Source organism: Scyliorhinus torazame, chromosome 12 (genome assembly GCF_047496885.1).
Source record: "Scyliorhinus torazame isolate Kashiwa2021f chromosome 12, sScyTor2.1, whole genome shotgun sequence".
Classification (NCBI taxonomy): domain Eukaryota; kingdom Metazoa; phylum Chordata; class Chondrichthyes; order Carcharhiniformes; family Scyliorhinidae; genus Scyliorhinus; species Scyliorhinus torazame.
The window spans coordinates 94,375,429-94,394,466 of NC_092718.1; positions in this window are offsets into that span (position 1 = coordinate 94,375,429).

Consider the following 19,038-nt stretch of genomic DNA (forward strand, 5'->3'; position numbering starts at 1 on the left):
TGGGTTGGAGAAGGTAGGGTCTCGGCGGTCTCTCGGGGTTGTGGGTTGGAGAAGGTAGGGTCTCGGCGGTCTCTCGGGGGCGTGGGTTGGAGAAGGTAGGGTCTCGGCGGTCTCTCGGGGTTGTGGGTTGGAGAAGGCAAGGTCTCGGCGTTCTCTCGGGGGTGTGGGTTGGAGAAGGTAGGGTCTCGGCGGTCTCTCGGGTGTGTGGGTTGGAGAAGGCAAGGTCTCGGCGGTCTATCAGGAGATGCAGGAAGAGGAGGAGACCTCGGTGGAGGAGCTAAAGGGTAAATGGGAGGAGGAGTTTAGGGAGGAGATCGATGAGTGTCTGTGGGCTGATGCCCTGGGTAGGGTTAATTCTTCCTCCTCTTGTGCCAGGCTTAGCCTGATACAATTTAAGATTGTTCACAGAGCGCATATGACAGGGGCGAGGTTGAGTGGTTTTTTTTGGCGTAGAGGACAGGTGTGTGAGGTGCTCGGGGAGCCCAGCAAACCACGCCCATATGTTCTGGCCGTGTCAGGCTCTTTGGGTTTTGGAGGGGGTTTGCGAGGACTATGTTCAAGGTGGTGAACACCCGGGTCAAGCCGATCTGGGGGTTAGCATTATTTGGGGTATCGCAGGAGCCGGGAGTGCAGGAGGCGAAAGAGGCCGGTATTCTGGCCTTTGCGTCCCTGGTAGCCCGGCAGAGGTTTCTGCTACACTGGAAGGATGCGAAGCCCCCAAGCGTAGAAGCCTGGATCAGTGACATGGCAGGATTCATTAAATTGGAGAGGGTAAAGTTTGCCTTGCGAGGGTCTGTGCAAGGTTTCGTCAGGTGGTGGGAACTGTTCCTAGACTTTCTCGCGGAACGTTAGGAGGTGGTCAGCAGCAATCCGGGGGGGCGGGGGGTGTTTGGGTATGTGTTTGTTATTGTTTCATGGGGGGGTATGTACATTGGGGGAATTCGTGATATAAGTGTACGATGTTGATCTGTGTGTTTTATGCTTTTCTTTTCTTCTGGAAGGGTTTTGTTGAAAATTTGCTAAAATTGAACAAAAATATTTTTTTCAAGAAAGGAGTGTCCAAGTCTTCTCACCGGCATCCTCAAATTTCATGATTATGTGTACGGCTTGCCAATATTTACTGTTGAGGCGGATCATAGGCCTCTGGTCAACATCATCCAAAAGGACCTGAACGACATGACGCCTCGTTTGCAGAGAATTCTGCTCAAACTCCGGAGGTATGATTTCAATTTGGTGTACACACCTGGCAAGGAGCTCATCCCGCTGATGCATTGTCCCGCTCCGTCAACTCACCCAGTGAACCACTGGAGACCATCCAGCACATTGAATTGCAGGTACAACTGTGTGCAAGCACTCTCCTGGCAACAGATGAGAGGATCGTTCTCATCCGAGAAGAGACGGCCAAAGACCCCCTGTTGCAGCGAGTCATCCACAACCTTAGCAATGGCTGGCAGAAAGGGCAATGCCCTCAATTCTACAACGTCAAGGGCGACCTGACGCAGATCGGCATCCTGCTCAAGCTGGACAGCATACTCATCCCGCTACGTCTCCAGTGAATGGTGCGGCGGCAGATTCATGAGGGACACGTGGGCGTAGAAAAGTGCAGACGCAGGGCCCGTCAAGCTGTCTACTGGCCGGGCATCAACCAGGGCATCACGGTCATGATCCTGAACTGCGAAACCTGTCAGAAGTTCCAACCAGCGCAGAGCAAGGAGATGCTCCAGCCACATGACCTAGAGACCTCTCCGTGGTCCAAGGTTGACATTGACCTATTCCACGCAAATGGTCACGACTATATCAAGGAGACGCATTAGAAGCTGGGAGACCAGGTTAGACTGAAGAAGGGATGGGTCAGACAGGTATTCCACTCGGGGCTGGACTTTAAAACAAGGGGGTGGCCATCCTGATTAACAAAAGGGTGGCATTTGAAGTGGGGAGGAGAGAGGCAGATTTATTATGGTTAGCAGGAAACTGGAGGGAATAGCAGTGTTGCTGGTAAATATATATGCCCCCAACTGGGATGATGTTACGTTTGTTAGGAAGGTGCTGGGAAAGATCTCGGACCTTGACTCGCACAGGTTGGTTATGGGGGGTGACTTCAAAACGGTCCTGGATCGGAGAACAGGCCGGTCGAGTTCAAGGTCAGGGAAAGTATCAGTAATAGCGAAAGAACTGTGGGGGTTTATGGAGCGCATGAGAGGGGTTGATCATGGAGATTCGGGAGGCCAAGGAGCAAGGAATATTCATTTTACTCCCATGTGCACAAGGTATACTCCAGGATAGATTTCTTTGTACTGGATAAAACACTGTTAGCAGGGCAGGAGGACACTGAGTACTCAGCAATTGTGGTGTCAGACCACGCGCCACATTGGATAGATCTACGGGAAAGTCGCAGCGCCCGCAGTGGAGATTAGATGTAGGGCTGTTAGCGGACGACGAGGTCTGTGAGCGAGTGAGGGAGGTACATAAAGAACAACGACACAGGAGAGATTGCGGCTGGGGTGGTGTGGGAGGCATTGAAGGTGGTTGTTAGAGGCAAATGTGTTTCGATTCAGACCCATAGGGAGAAGACTGAACGGGCGGAGCTGGACAGGTTGGTGTTGTGTTGGATGCTCTGGATCCGTGGAACACACACAGGCCACCAACACTTAAAATAGTGCAACACTATTTTATTAAGTTAGAAACTGTTGAACATACTTTCACTGTGGGTTAACACGATGTTAGATTAAACTAAAGACCTATGCCTGTCCTAAAAAGTCTATGCACTCAGCATATGGTGAGGATCTGTGCTGTAAGCTATAAGCTCTGTCCTTCTGAGAAGCTGCATCCCGAATGAGCGGGAACTCTGATGCCCCCTGTCTTTATAGTGAGTGTGCTCTAACTGGTGATTGGCTGCGGTGTTGTGTGTGTTGATTGGTCTTGCTGTGTGTCCATCAGTGTGTGTGTCTGCACCATGATATACTGGTGTATATTATGACATCCCCCCCTTTTATAAACAAATGTATGTGTGTGGCAATAAATGTACGGTGAGAATGTTCCTAACTACGTGTGGGGTGTGAAGACATATTTACAGGACTTAGTACATGAGAACTAAGCTATTTACATGGGAAGGTGCCTGGTTCAGAGAAGCAGTATGCAACAAGAGTACCGAGATCAACACTATATACAAACCAGGGAAACGATCAAACAAAGCAACAAAACAATTCAGAGAGTCCATAAGTTTGAAAAGTTCATAAATTAAGTCTCTGAGGTGGGCAACAAATTCTGATTGACCTCCTCAAGGGTGGATCGAGAGCCACCGGTTCAGGAGCGGGCTGGACTGTGTCAAAGTCAGGGGGAGGCAGAGTGACAGGGAGCTCTGCATAGTCCGTGACAGGGTCAGCAGGAGGGCGAGGCGACACTGGAAGATCACGTAGTGAGCGTGGAACGAGACGAAGGGCGCGTTGATTGCAGTGCAGAATAGAGCCATCCGGTAGATGAACCAGGAACGAGCGGGGGGCCACCTGCCGAAGGCCAACAGCGGTTGCAGACCAGCCACCATCCGGAAGATGGATGCGGACGTTGTCACCTGGAACCAGAGCAGGGAGATCAGCTGCACGGGAGTCATGAGCCGCCTTGTGCTGTGCACGAGACAGCTGCATCCGGCGAAGGACCGGAACGTGGTCGAGGTCTGGGACATGGATGGACGGCACTGTCGTCCTCAGGGTGCGACCCATGAGTAACTGGGCTGGCGACAGGCCAGTGGACAGTGGGGCAGAGCGATAGGCCAGCAAGGCAAATTGGAACCAGCATCGGCAGCCTTGCATAGGAGCCGTTTGACGATATGTACTCCCTTCTCCGATTTGCCGTTGGACTGGGGGTCCAGGGAACTGGACGTCACATGGGCAAAATTGAACCGCCTGGCAAATTTGGACCATTCTTGGCTGGCAAAGCAGGGGCCATTGTCCGACATAACCGTGAGCGGGATGCCGTGTCTTTACATGCACGAATGACTGCAGACGAGGTGAGGTCGTACCACCGTATCACCTCAGGGTAATTCAAAAAGTAGTCCACGATCAGGACATAGTCTCTCCCCAGTGTGTAGAACAGGGTGATGCACACCTTGGTCCATGGTGACGTGACCAACTCATGGGGCTGCAGGGTCTCACGAGGTTGGGCCGGCTGGAAGGGCTGACAAGTGGGGCAGTTGAGCACTGTGTTGGCTATGTCCTCATTAATGCCGGGCCAGTGCACTGCCTCTCCGGCCCGTCGGCGGCTCTTTTCCACGCCAAGGTGGCCCTCGTGTAGTTGTTCCAGGACAAGCTGGCGCATGCTATGCGGGATGACAATGCGGTCCAGTTTTAGAAGAACCCCGTCTACTACCGCCAGATCATCTCTGACATAGAATTGAGGGCATTGGCCCTTGAGCCACCCGTCCGTTAGGTGGCGCATGACACGCTGTAGCAAGGGGTCAGCCGCCGTCTCGCGGCGAATTTGGACGAGGCGTTCATCCGAGGCAGGGAGATTGGAGGCCGCGAATGCCACATGGGCGTCAACCTGGCAGACAAACCCCGCTGGGTCACATGGAGTGTTGACTGCCTTGGAGAGAGCATCAGCAATGATGAGGTCTTTGCCTGGGGTGTATACCAGCTGGAAGTCATATCGCCGGAGCTTGAGAAGAATACGTTGGAGGCGAGGCGTCACGTCGTTCAAGTCTTTCTGTATTATATTGACCAGCGGGCGATGATCAGTCTCGATGGTGAATTGAGGAAGCCCGTAGACATAATCGTGAAACTTAACCACACCGGTCAGAAGGCCCAGGCACTCCTTTTCTATTTGCGCGTAGCGCTGCTCCGTGGGGGTCATCGCACGTGACGTATATGCAACGGGGGCCCATGATGAGGCCTCATCATGTTGAAGGAGCACTGCCCCAATGCCGGATTGACTGGCATCGGTCGAAATTTTGGTCTCCTTTGCTGGATCAAAGAAAGCTAAGACCGGGGCCGTGGTCAGTTTTGTCTTGAGTTCTCTCCATTCGCACTCGTGGGCAGGGAGCCATTGGAAGTCTGTCGTCTTCCTGACCAGGTTCCTGAGAGCCGTGGTATGAGAGGCGAGGTTAGGGATGAATTTCCCTAAAAAATTGACCATTCCCAGAAATTGGAGGACCGCCTTCTTGTCCTCTGGTGTTTTCATAGCTGTGATGGCAGCTACCTTGTCCGCATCCGGCTGCACACCCAGTTGGGAGATGTGGTCCCCGAGGAAATTGAGTTCCGTCTGACCAAAAGAGCATTTTGCCCTGTTGAGGCGGAGGCCATGCTCATGGATACGTCTGAATACGCGCTGGAGGCGACTAACATGCTCCTGCGGGGTGGTGGACCAAATGATTATGTCATCCACATTGACGCGAACACCTTCAATACCTTCCATCATTTGTTCCATAATCCTATGGAACACTTCTGATGCAGAGATGATCCCAAACGGCATCCTGTTGTAACAATATCTGCCAAAGGGGGTGTTAAATGTGCAGAGTTTTCTGCTGGATTTATCGAGCTGGATTTGCCAGAATCCTTTTGAGGAGTCGAGTTTGGTAAAGAGCTTGGCGCGAGCCATCTCACATGTGAGCTCTTCGCGCTTGGGAATTGGATAGTACTCTCTCATAATATTGCGAATTAGATCCTTGGGATCAATGCAAATTCTCAATTCGCCGGAAGGCTTTTTTACACATACCATGGAGCTGACCCAGTCGGTTGGTTCCGTGAATCTGGAAATCACTCCTTGGTTCTGGAGGTCCTGCAGCTGCTGCTTGAGGCGGTCCTTAAGGGGTGCTGGGACCCTGCGAGATGCGTGCACCACAGGCGTGGCATTCGGTTTTAATAAAATCTTGTAGGTGTACGGGAGCGTGCCCATGCCCTCGAAGATGTTGTGGTACTGGTTGATAATGGCGCGAGCTGCGCCCTGAAGTCGGTGTCCTGAAAGACAGACTCGTCAGCAGGAGAGAGAGAGTGAACTCTTTGAACTAGGTTCGCGTCAGCAGGAGAGAGAGAGTGAACTCTCTGAACTAGGTTCAACAGCTTGCATGCCTGCGCACCAAACAGGGAGGCTTTTGAGGAGCCCGCAATTTCAAAGGGAAGGATGGCTTTGCGTGACCTGTGCATCACTTCAAGTTGGCACGAGCCGCTGGCAGCAATGGCATTGCCATTATAATCTAATAGCTGGCAGGCTGATAGGAGGATGGCTGGTTTGACACGAAGGCTTTGGAGGTCAGACCGCGATTGGCGGAGGCACCAGTGTCCAGGCGGAATCGTATTTGGGACCGGTTGACCGTCAGGGTGGCACACCACTCATCGTCTGGATCGATGCTGTATACCGATAGAGGCTGGATTCTTTGCTTCGGGGACACCCTGTTTTTGTAATGATACCGACTCGAAAAGGCGCCTTCGGATCCTCGGTGTCAATATCGGGTAGCAGGTCCGCATCGGACTCGGTGACCGTGGGTTGAATGGCCCGGACATTCCTGCGAGGCTGTCTGGAGCGATATGAGTTGGCAGGCTGAGCTCATCTGCATAAAGCAGCATAGTGGCCAAGTTTGCTACATCTCAGGCATTGTCGGGATTTAGCAGGGCATTGCTGCTTTAAGTGGGCGGAGCCACAGTTGCCGCACGTTGTATCGTCAGTACGGTCGTACATGTGCGCGCCTGCGCAGTACGTTCATCGACGTCGCCGTCCCTCGTTCGGTGCGCACAAGCGCGGGAGTCCGCGAAAAGCGTGCAAAATGGCCGCCCTCATCCAGGCTGAGGCCCTGGAGTAGCTCGATTGCTCGGACCCACTCTGCCTCGTGGGGACCTTGCCGCGCCGTTTCAGCCGCTTGGATGTGGGAATACCGACTAATGGCGTGTTCGTGTAGCACGCAGGTCTCGATGGCAATCGCTTGAGTGAGCTGCTTTACCTTGAGGAGCTGCTGGCGTAGGGAGTCCGATTGAACACCGAAAACGATCTGGTCGCGTATCATGGAGTCGGAGGTGGGCCCATAATTGCAGGACTGCGCAAGGATGCGGAGGTGGGTGAGAAAGGACTGGAAAGGCTCACCTTACCCTGCAAACGCTGTTGGAATACATAGCGCTCGAAACTTTCATTCATCTCGATGTTGCAGTGACTGGCAAACTTGCACTCAGCATATGGTGAAGATCTGTGCTGTAAGCGATAAGCTCTGTCCTTCTGAGAGGCTGCATCCCGAATGACCGGGGACTCTGATGCCCTCTGTCTATATAGTGCGTGTGCTCTAACTGGTGATTGGCTGCGGTGTTGTGTATGTTGATTGGTCTTGCTGTGTGTCCATCAGTGTGTGTGTCCGCACCATGATATACCGGTGTATATTATGACATCCCCCCTTTTATAAACAAATGTATGTTTGTGGCAATAAATAATGTGTGGTGAGAATGTTCCTAACTACGTGTGGGGTGCAAAGACATATTTACAGGACTTAGTACATGAGAACTAAGCTATTTACATGGGAAGGTGCCTGGTGCAGAGAAGCAGTATGCAACAAGAGTACCGAGATCAAGACTATATACAAACCAGAGAAACGATCAAACAAAGCAACAAAACAATTCAGAGAGTCCATAAGTTTGAAAAGTTCATAAATTTAGTCTCTGAGGTGGGCGATGAATTCTGGTTGACCTCCTCAAGGGTGGGTCGAGAGCCGCCGGTTCAGGAGCGGGCTGGACTGCGTCAAAGTCAGGGGAGGCAGAGTGACAGGGAGCTCTGCATAGTCCGTGGCAGGGTCAGCGGGAGGGCGAGGGGACACTGGAAGATCATGTAGTGAGCGCGGAACGAGACGAAGGGCGCGTTGATTGCAATGCAGAATAGAGCCATCCGGTAGATGAACCAGGAACGAGCGGGGGGCCACCTGCCGAAGGCCAACAGCGGTTGCAGACCAGCCACCATCCGGAAGATGGACACGGACGTTGTCATCTGCAGCCAGAGCCGGGAGATCAGCTGCACGGGAGTCATGAACCGCCTGGTGTTGTGCACGAGACAGCTGCATCCGGCGAAGGACCGGAACGTGGTCGAGGTCTGGGACATGGATTGACGGCACTGTCGTCCTCAGGGTGCGACCCATGAGTAACTGGGTTGGCAACAGGCCAGTGGACAGTGGGGCGGAGCGATAGGCCAGCAAGGCAAGGTAGAAATCGGACCCAGCATCGGCAGCCTTGCATAGGAGCCGTTTGACGATATGTACTCCCTTCTCCAATTTGCCGTTGGACTGGGGGTACAGGGGACTGGACATCACATGGGCAAAATTGAACCGCCTGGCAAATTTGGACCATTCTTGGCTGGCAAAGCAGGGGCCATTGTCCGACATAACCGTGAGTGGGATGCCGTGTCGAGCAAAGGTTTCTTTACATGCACGGATGACTGCAGACGAGGTGATGTCGTGCAACCGTATCACCTCCGGGTAATTCAAAAAGTAGTCCACGATCAGGACATAGTCTCTCCCCAGTGTGTAGAACAGGGTGATGCACACCTTGGTCCATGGTGACGTGACCAACTCATGGGGCTGCAGGGTCTCACGTGGTTGGGCCGGCTGGAAGCGCTGACAAGTGGGGCAGTTGAGCACTGTGTTGGCTATGTCCTCATTAATGCCGGGCCAGTACACTGCCTCTCGGGCCCGTCGCCCGTCGGCGGCTCTTTTCCACGCCAAGGTGGCCCTCGTGTAGTTGTTCCAGGACAAGCTGGCGCATGCTATGCGGGATGACAATGCGGTCCAGTTTTAGAAGAACCCCGTCTACTCCCGCCAGATCATCTCTGACATAGAATTGAGGGCATTGGCCCTTGAGCCACCCGTCCGTTAGGTGGCGCATGACACGCTGTAGCAAGGGGTCAGCCGCCGTCTAGCGGCAAATTTGGACAAGGCGTTCATCCATGGCAGGTAGATTGGAGGCCGCGAATGCCACATGGGCGTCAACCTGGCAGACAAATCCCGCTGGATCACATGGAGTGTTGACTGCCTTGGAGAGAGCATCAGCAATGATGAGGTCTTTGCCTGGGGTGTATACCAGCTGGAAGTCGTATCGCCGGAGCTTGAGAAGAACATGCTGGAGGCGATTCGTCATGTCATTCAAGTCTTTCTGTATTATATTGACCAGCGGGCGATGGTCAGTCTCGACGGTGAATTGAGGAAGCCCGTAGACATAATCGTGAAACTTAACCACACCGGTCAGAAGGCCCAGGCACTCCTTTTCTATTTGCGCGTAGCGCTGCTCCGTGGGGGTCATCGCACGTGACGTATATGCAACGGGGGCCCATGATGAGGCCTCATCATGTTGAAGGAGCACTGCCCCAATGCCGGATTGACTGGCATCGGTCGAAATTTTGGTCTCCTTTGCTGGATCAAAGAAAGCTAAGACCAGGGCCGTGGTCAGTTTTGTCTTGAGTTCTCTCCATTCGCACTCGTGGGCAGGGAGCCATTGGAAATCTGTTGTCTTCCTGACCAGGTTTCTGAGAGCCGTGATATGAGAGGCGAGGTTAGGGTTGAATTTCCCTAACAAATTGACCATGCCCAGAAATCGGAGCATCAGGGTGGCACACCACTCATCGTCTGGATCGATGCTGTATACCGATAGAGGCTGGATTCTTTGCTTCGGGAACACCCTGTTTTTGTAATGATACCGACTCGAAAAGGCGCCTTCGGATCCTCGGTGTCAATATCGGGTAGCAGGTCCAAATCGAACTCGGTGACCGTGGGTTGAATGGCCCGGACATTCCTGCGAGGCTGGCTGGAGCGATATGAGTTGGCAGGCTGAGCTGATCTGCATAAAGCAGCATAGTGGCCAAGTTTGCCACATCTCAGGCATTGTCGGGACTTAGCAGGGCATTGCTGCTTTAAGTGGGCGGAGCCACAGTTGCCGCACGTTGTATCGTCAGTACGGTCGTACATGTGCGCGCCTGCGCAGTACGTTCATCGACGTCGCCGTACCTCGTTCGGTGCGCACAAGCGCGGGAGTCCGCGAAAAGCGTGCAAAATGGCTGCCCTCATCCAGGCTGAGGCCCTGGTGTTGCTCGATTGCTCGGACCCGTTCTGCCTCGTGGGGACCTTGCCGCGCCGTTTCAGCCGCTTGGATGTGGGAATACAGACTAATGGCGTGTTTGTGTAGCACGCAGGTCTCGATGGCAACCGCTTGAGTGAGCTGCTTTACCTTGAGGAGCTGCTGGCTTCGGGAGTCCGATTGAACACCGAAAACGATCTGGTCGCGTATCATGGAGTCGGAGGTGGGCCCATAATTGCAGGACTGCGCAAGGATGCGGAGGTGGGTGAGAAAGGACTGGAAAGGTTCACCTTACCCTGCAAACGCTGTTGGAATACATAGCGCTCGAAACTTTCATTCACCTCGATGTTGCAGTGACTGGCAACCTTGCACTCAGTATATGGTGAAGATCTGTGCTGTAAGCGATAAGCTCTGTCCTTCTGAGAGGCTGCATCCCGAATGACCGGGAACTCTGATGCCCCCTGTCTTTATAGTGCGTGTGCTCTAACTGGTGATTGGCTGCGGCGTTGTGTGTGTTGATTGGTCTTGCTGTGTGTCCATCAGTGTGTGTGTCCGCACCATGATATACCGGTGTATATTATGACATCCCCCCTTTTATAAACAAATGTATGTTTGTGGCAATAAATAATGTGTGGTGAGAATGTTCCTAACTACGTGTGGGGTGCAAAGACATATTTACAGGACTTAGTACATGAGAACTAAGCTATTTACATGGGAAGGTGCCTGGTGCAGAGAAGCAGTATGCAACAAGAGTACCGAGATCAAGACTATATACAAACCAGAGAAACGATCAAACAAAGCAACAAAACAATTCAGAGAGTCCATAAGTTTGAAAAGTTCATAAATTTAGTCTCTGAGGTGGGCGATGAATTCTGGTTGACCTCCTCAAGGGTGGGTCGAGAGCCGCCGGTTCAGGAGCGGGCTGGACTGCGTCAAAGTCAGGGGAGGCAGAGTGACAGGGAGCTCTGCATAGTCCGTGGCAGGGTCAGCGGGAGGGCGAGGGGACACTGGAAGATCATGTAGTGAGCGTGGAACGAGACGAAGGGCGCGTTGATTGCAGTGCAGAATAGAGCCATCCGGTAGATGAACCAGGAACGAGCGGGGGGCCACCTGCCGAAGGCCAACAGCGGTTGCAGACCAGCCACCATCCGGAAGATGGACACGGACGTTGTCATCTGGAGCCAGAGCAGGGAGATCAGCTGCACTGGAGTCATGAGCCGCCTTGTGCTGTGCACGAGACAGCTGCATCCGGCGAAGGACCGGAACGTGGTCGAGGTCTGGGACATGGATGGACGGCACTGTCGTCCTCAGCGTGCGACCCATGAGTAACTGGGCTGGCAACAGGCCAGTGGACAGTGGGGCGGAGCGATAGGCCAGCAAGGCAAGGTAGAAATCGGACCCAGCATCGGCAGCCTTGCATAGGAGCCGTTTGACGATATGTACTCCCTTCTCCAATTTGCCGTTGGACTGAGGGTACAGGGGACTGGACATCACATGGGCAAAATTGAACCGCCTGGCAAATTTGGACCATTCTTGGCTGGCAAAGCAGGGGCCATTGTCCGACATAACCGTGAGCGGGATGCCGTATCGAGCAAAGGTTTCTTTACATGCACGAATGACTGCAGACGAGGTGAGGTCGTACCACCGTATCACCTCAGGGTAATTCAAAAAGTAGTCCACGATCAGGACATAGTCTCTACCCAGTGTGTAGAACAGGGTGATGCACACCTTGGTCCATGGTGACGTGACCAACTCATGGGGCTGCAGGGTCTCACGTGGTTGGGCCGGCTGGAAGCTCTGACAAGTGGGGCAGTTGAGCACTGTGTTGGCTGTGTCCTCATTAATGCCAGACCGTCTTGAGGAGGCCCGTCTTAAATTTTGATTTATCTTCACCATCAGCAAAGGTGAGAGAATTGAAAATGTGGATGGCATGTTCCCGGCCGTGGATAGGAAGAGAGCGATCTTCCTGGTGTCTGAGGCAGCTTCCCGGTCTGTGGCTTCAAGGTAGTGCTGGAAGCGTTGTTTGAATATCTTCCAGTTGGCCCCTAGGTTACCGGTGATGCGAAGCGGTGGCGGGCGGACGCTGTCCATTTTGCAGGATGGCTGTATGCTGGTGGAAGGCAGATCACTTGCAGGTAGGTCTAAGAAGTTCTAACATTCCTCAACTCCTGGTATCATGTTGTGTTAGGTGCTCTGGATCTGTGGAACACATACAGGCCACCAACACTTAAAATAATACAACACTATTTTATTAAGTTAGAAACTGTTGAACATACTTTCACTGTGGGTTAACACGATGTTAGATTAAACTAAAGACCTATGCCTGTCCTAACCAGTCTATGCACTCAGGACATGGTGAAGATCTGTGCTGTAAGCTATAAGCTCTGTCCTTCTGAGAAGCTGCATCCCGAATGAGCGGGAACTCTGATGCCCCCTGTCTTTATAGTGAGTGTGCTCTAACTGGTGATTGGCTGCGGTGTTGTGTGTGTTGATTGGTCTTGCTGTGTGTCCATCAGTGTGTGTGTCTGCACCATGATATACTGGAGTATATTATGACAGTTGGTAGGAGAAATCTTACAGGTGAACAGGAGATATTCGGAGTCTCCAAATGAGGAGCTCCTGAAGGAGCGTCAGAGACTCCAAATTCAATTTGGGCTCCTTTCCACAGGTAAGGCGGAGGGACAGCTGAGGGGGGTGAAAGGGGCAATATATGAACATGGGGAGAAAACTAGCAGGATGCTGACACATCAGCTGAGGAAGCAGGAGGCAGCGAGAGAAATAGGGAAAATAAAGGACTTGAGGGGAAAGAAAGTGATGGACACGGGGCCAGTTAATGATGTGTTCCGTGAATTTTATAGTCAACCATATGAGTCGGAGAGGAGGGTATGAATTAATTCCTGGAGAGGCTAGAGTTCCCGAAGGTAGATGAGGAGCTGGTGGAAGACCTGGGGGGCCTAATTGGGCTCGGGGAGGTGATAGATGGATTGGGGGCGATGCAATCGGGTAAAGCTCCGGGACCTGATGGATTCCCAGTGGAATTTTAGAAAAGGAAGTTTTCTGGGTTACTGGGGCTGCTTCTGGTTAAGGCTTTTAATGAGTTCAAGGAGCTGGAGTACTTCCCTCAACGCTATCACAGGCATCAATTTCTCTCATCCTGATGCCAGCGGAGGGGCGCGATGTTGAGGTGGCAGTTGGCATGGACGCGGAGAAGGCTTTTGACCGGGTGGAGTGGAAGTACCTATGGGATATTTTAGGCAGGTTTGGGTTCGGACAGGGATTTGTCGATTGTGTCCGGCTGTTATATCAGGCACCGGTGGCAGGCGTAAGAACCAACCGAGTCCGGTCAGAATATTTTGGTCTCTGTAGGGGGACAAGGCTTTGGGAAACCCTAACCATCCAGGTACCGCCGTATCCCCTCTTCCCCGGTTGGGGACTCCGATTAATAGAGCCTCTTATAAAACACCTCAAATACACCTTTCACACCCTCAGGGTTCATCACCACCTTGCCCTTACATCCCTAGTTCCACCGATCCCCCTTGCCGTTGTGGTGATATGCGCATAGGTATATCAATGTATAACTGTGCATAGTTGCACAATGTATATATTTGTATATAACAACATCAGTGTATATAGTCAATGATCAATACATGTAGTGACAGTTATGATCTCCTGCCAGTAGGTGGAACCAGACACTCATACAGACATATACATACCGGGGGACGGACGAGACAGAGGCACTTGGGAGCAGGATTGTCAACGGGACAGTCACATATCTCTCCTAGTTTCACAGTAACGTAGATATAATTGTTTGTACATAGAATTGCATGGTTACCATTCTGCGAGTCAAGACTAAATACTTATTACAACCACATCTTCATGTTCTACGTGTGCCTTCATGATCAGGGGAGCCATAGAATACAACAGCCTCCTCTTCGTTTCTCAGCTGATCGGACTTTTTCCCCATACTCCTACACTGCCCCTCTGATCCCCGCAGCTGCCCCACCGCCTTCCCCATAGAAAGTAGCCCAAACTCCATCAGGATCCTCTCGCTCTCCTTCAATAACCCTGCCTCCTGCATCTCTGAGTATCTTCTGCAACCCTCACAATCCTGTCCACCAGTCTTGCCCTCTCCTTCTGTTCCGTTTTCTCCCTCTGCGCCCGAATTGATATGAACCCACCCCTGACCACAACCTTGAGTGCCTCCAACAGCATGGTGGCTGTGACGTCCCCCGTGTCGTTCAGCTCCACATAGCCCCTAATGGCGGCCCATACGAGCTCACACACCTCCTCATCCGCGAGAAACCCCATATCCAGCCCCCACTGCGGCACTGACCCCCCCTCTTTCCGCAGATCCACCCAGTGTGGCGCATGGTCAGAAACCACGATCGTCGAATACCCCGAGCCGGCCACCCCCACCAGGAACGTCTTGTCCAACACAAAAAAATCAATCCGGGAGTCCATCCGGTGCACATGGAAGCAGTACTAAAACTCCTTCGCCTTCAGCTTCCCAAACCTCCATGGGTCCACCCCCCCGCAACCCCCCACCCCCCCCCCTCCATGTGCTCCATAAATCTCCTCAGCTCCTTTGCCACTGTCGACGCCCTCAATGACTTGCAACTTGACCAGTTCAAGCTCAAATCTATGACCATGTTAAAATCCCCCTCCCATAATCAACAGATGCGTGTCCAATTCCGGAACCTTCCCTAACACCCGCCTCATAAAGTCCACATCATCCCAACTCGGGGCATAAATGTTCACCGGAGCCACCGGCATTCCCTCCAACTTTCCACACACATATCTCCCCCCTCACCCACCCCCCCCCCCCCCCCCCCCCGCAACCCACTTATTATCTAATACCGAATACCCCCTTGTCTTCATATCTAGCCCTGAAAGAAACACCTGCCCCACCCATCCCATTTTCAGCCTTATACGGTCCCCGGTACAGGTGTATCTCCTGCAAAAACGCCACGTCTGCCGTCAAACTCCTCAGAGGTGTGAACACACGTGACCATTTAACTGGCTGATTTATCCCCCCACATTCCACGTGACCTGCCTGGTCGGGGGCTCCCCTTCCCTTATCGATCAGCCATATCCTTTTCTCGGCTGGTGTCATGTGACCCTCCAGTTCCACCCTCAGATATCCACCGTCATCTACTCCTTCCCAACAGCACCACACCCATGTCAGGAACGCTCCCCCATACCCCCCACCCTCGAACAAAAAACCAACTCTATCCCTCCATCCCCATGCTTTCCTTTCAGCAACCCCCCAATTCACTGCCGTTAATTAGCACGCCCGGCTAGCATGTTGGATGGCACCCAAGGCCTCCAGCCATCCTTCCTCCTTCCAGTTGCCCTCCCCCCGCAACCAGCCCAACCATCAACCCCTAAAGAGTAATAAAAGGCACAGTCACTGTCGTTGCTCCACTGTAAGAGCCTGCCACAGAAAACCCAACATCAAACACTTTAAAAAGCACACAGAATTCCTACAAACTTCAATGTTGTGGAGATGCCGGCGTTGGACTGGGGTGGGCACAGGATGAAGCCTCACAACACCAGGCTAAAGCCCAACAGGTTTGTTTGGAATCACTAGCTTTCGGAGCACAGCTCCTTCCTCAGCTGACTCAGCTGATGCAAGAGCTACGCTCCGAAAGCTAGTGATTCCAAACAAACATGGCGGACTTCTTACTGTGCCCAAAGTTCCATGTCCTCACTTTCCCCCCAGTCCTTTGTCCCTCATAAATTGCATCACCACCTCTGACGTGTCAAAATAAAGCTCTCAGTTCTGGAACGTCGCCCACAGGTGGGCCTGGTATAATACCCCAAACTTCACCACCTTTTCAAAGAAGGCAGCGTTAATCCAACTGAACTCTTCTTCACCAGTTACACACCCAGGTCCTGATTCACCCGCAGCTCATTCCCTGCCCAGGTACATTTCCTGGTCTGCCTTGCCCATTGAAGGATCTTTTCCTTGTCCAGAAAGTGGTGCAACTGTACCACCATTACCCTCGGCGACTCGCCCGCCTCCGGCCTCCTCATCAGCACCCTGTGTACTCGGTCAACCTCCAGGGCTCGATCAAAGGCTCACTCCCCATCAATTTCTCGAGCACCCTTGGCACAAAAACCACGGCTCCACACCTTCACCACCTTCAGGCATCCCGACAATCCTCAGGTTTTGTATCTTGGAGCAATTCTCCAGATCCTCCACCTTCTCCCTCAGCTTTTCCTGCCTTTCCTGTATCACTCTCACCTGCATTACCAACAATGCCAACTCCTCCTCGTGCACCCCCACTGCCTCCTCCACTTTCTAATTCACCAGACCTTGGGACTCCAGCCTCTGCTCCACTCACTCGATCCCAGATCTCAGTGGCCCCACCACCTTGGCTAGATCTTCCAGGGTCTCTTTCCTCTGTTGCCGACACTTATTATTCAGGAACTCTCCCAACTGCTCCGTCGACCACCGTGCAAACATTGGGGCCCCGCTTGTCCTCCGCCAGCTTTTCCTGTGGCACACCATGAAGACTCTCCTGCTCCTGCTGCTCTCTCTGTCTTGCACCGCACATTGTCCGTGGACCCATCCACCAGCTACACCAAAGGGGTATTACCTTCTCCAGGAATTCTTGTACCTTTAAACCTCAAATGCTATGCACTTCACGGAGGAAAAAGACCGAAAAAAGTCACCTTGAGTGGGAGCCACCAAATGTGTCAGCACTCACTCCATGGCCGCCACCGGAAGCCTCTAGAGAATGTTCTTGTAACTTTTCTGTCTCCTTATCTCCCTCTGACTCTCTAATCAAGGGTGAAGCTACAACCTTCATTCCTGCAAAATCATTCCACAAAAGTAGGTCTACCACATCTGCTGGTAACGTCTTAACCAGCCTGATAACGAATTGACCTGATAATTCATACTTCCATGCGCCTTACACAATGGAACTGGAATATAATTTCCACTTGTGCTATTCTCTAACACCTTAGCTTTCATTGAGCTATCTGGAGGGAAAACCAAATCCCTCTCCTGTGAGGGAGTTTGCGTAGCACCTGAATCCTTAAAATAGTTAAGGCTTTGGCTACATCATTGGATGAAAATGGAGTGATCTTCCCCTTCGATGTAGCAGCGGAGGTAGGCCATTCGGCCCATTGAGTCCGCTCCACCATTCAGTGAGATCATGACTGATCTGACAAAATCCTCAGCTCCACTTTCCCACTTTATCCCCATAACCCTTCATTGCCTGACTGATTAATAACCTGTGTATCTTAGCCTTGAACATACTTAACAACCCAGTCACTACAGCCCTCTGCAGTAAAGAATTCCACAGATTCCCTATCCTTTGAGAGAAGAAATTTCTCCTCATCTCTGTCACATATCTCTCATCTGCCTCATTCGCCACATCCTCTCCCACAGCAGTGTTTACTTCAGGTCTCCTAGTTCTAGCTAGAGTTACGGTCTGCTCTGTAGTCTTCTGTACCTTTGTTCTTTTTCAGAATCCACCTGATCAACCCCAAATATTCCCATAGGCTTTCCTCACAACATCCACGTGCTGAATGAATGTCCCCACTTTATTGCAATCGTGACACTTAGTCCTTTGAGTCTCACCTCCACCCTCAGTAGCTTCCTTCATGGTCTGAGGAGGAGATCTCGGAGTATTTCTTGCTATCTATTTCTTAGCTTGGCTACCTGCCATCCTTTCACTCTCCCACTTCCTATATGTTTCAAAATTGTGGGGGTACCGGAACAAAGGTTTAACTTTATGGATCAGCTTGGACTCGTCAACCATTATTGCTGCTGTCTAGTGGTCAGAACCCTTTGGTCTTCATCTATCAGAGGTTGCCATATCTGAGGGTACATTTTCTCTCTAAATGAACAGTGTGTCTTGAATGAAGGGAAAGGTACACTTCTTGGTTAGATAACCAGGAAGCAATTTCACAAAAGGAGTGCTATTATTTGTATTTCTTCTGACCCTTCACAATAAACAGTCCACTTTCCAATGACCAGTTGAGATGATACAAATCATTGTGTTGTCTTGGTTGCCATTAACAAGCCACAAACAAGCAACCCCTGCTTTGGTGCGGAATCATTTCTTCAAGAAGATCATTAGCAGAGGCAACAGTAAGTGACCCATTCAAAAATAATGCGATTGTTTCCAAATTGGAACCTGATTCTCTCGCTTGTCCACTTGGTACTTCCTGCTAACGCTGATCACCCAGATTTACCTTGCGCATTGGAGTTTGACTTGTCGCCACAAGGCATGTGGAAGGTGAAATTATATCCACCTATTAGAGGAAAAGAAAACATGTTTCTCACTAGTCAAAAATCAGGATCGTGAGGAAATGGGAAGCCGTCGCCCTGAACCTGTTTGCTGGCATTGTTTAGATGACGGACATTTCCTGGAGGCAGCAGGAAGCAATATGAGAGACATCAGGACTATGTGAACAACCAGCGCCCTCCTGTATGGATGCCATACTGGCCGGTTTACACTGAAGGGATTGACAATAGAGAGCTTAAACAGAGCCGAATCCTTCTGTGAATGCCCAGCATATGGTGGCTGTGAACCATCCCATCCAGCTGCAAGATAGGACAGAAGAACTCAAAGTCAGAGACCAAGGCAATGACCAGGACAGCAAAATGCTTGGAATGTCCAGAACCAACAGCCTTCAAACCTCCAGTGTGCGGGCAGTTAACCGGGGCATCCCATTTGGTACTGAGATGAGGAAAAATGGCTTCATTCAAAGGATACCAAACCTATGGAATTCTCGATCGCAAAGGCTGCAGAGGTCAAGCCACTGGGTGTATTGTTTGGAGATTTTAATGGCATCAAGGGGGACAGGGAGGAAGCGGGAATATGACATTGAGATAGAGAATCTGCCATGATCACATTTAATGGCGGAGAAGGTTGGAAGGGCCGAATGGCCGACTCCTTTCTCTGTTTCTCTTTCTCTGTTTCTAAGCCGAGCCATAACTTCCCTCACCGAGACAAGACTAGAAGCAGAAGGCCTACTTGAAGAGAAAAACAGAGGA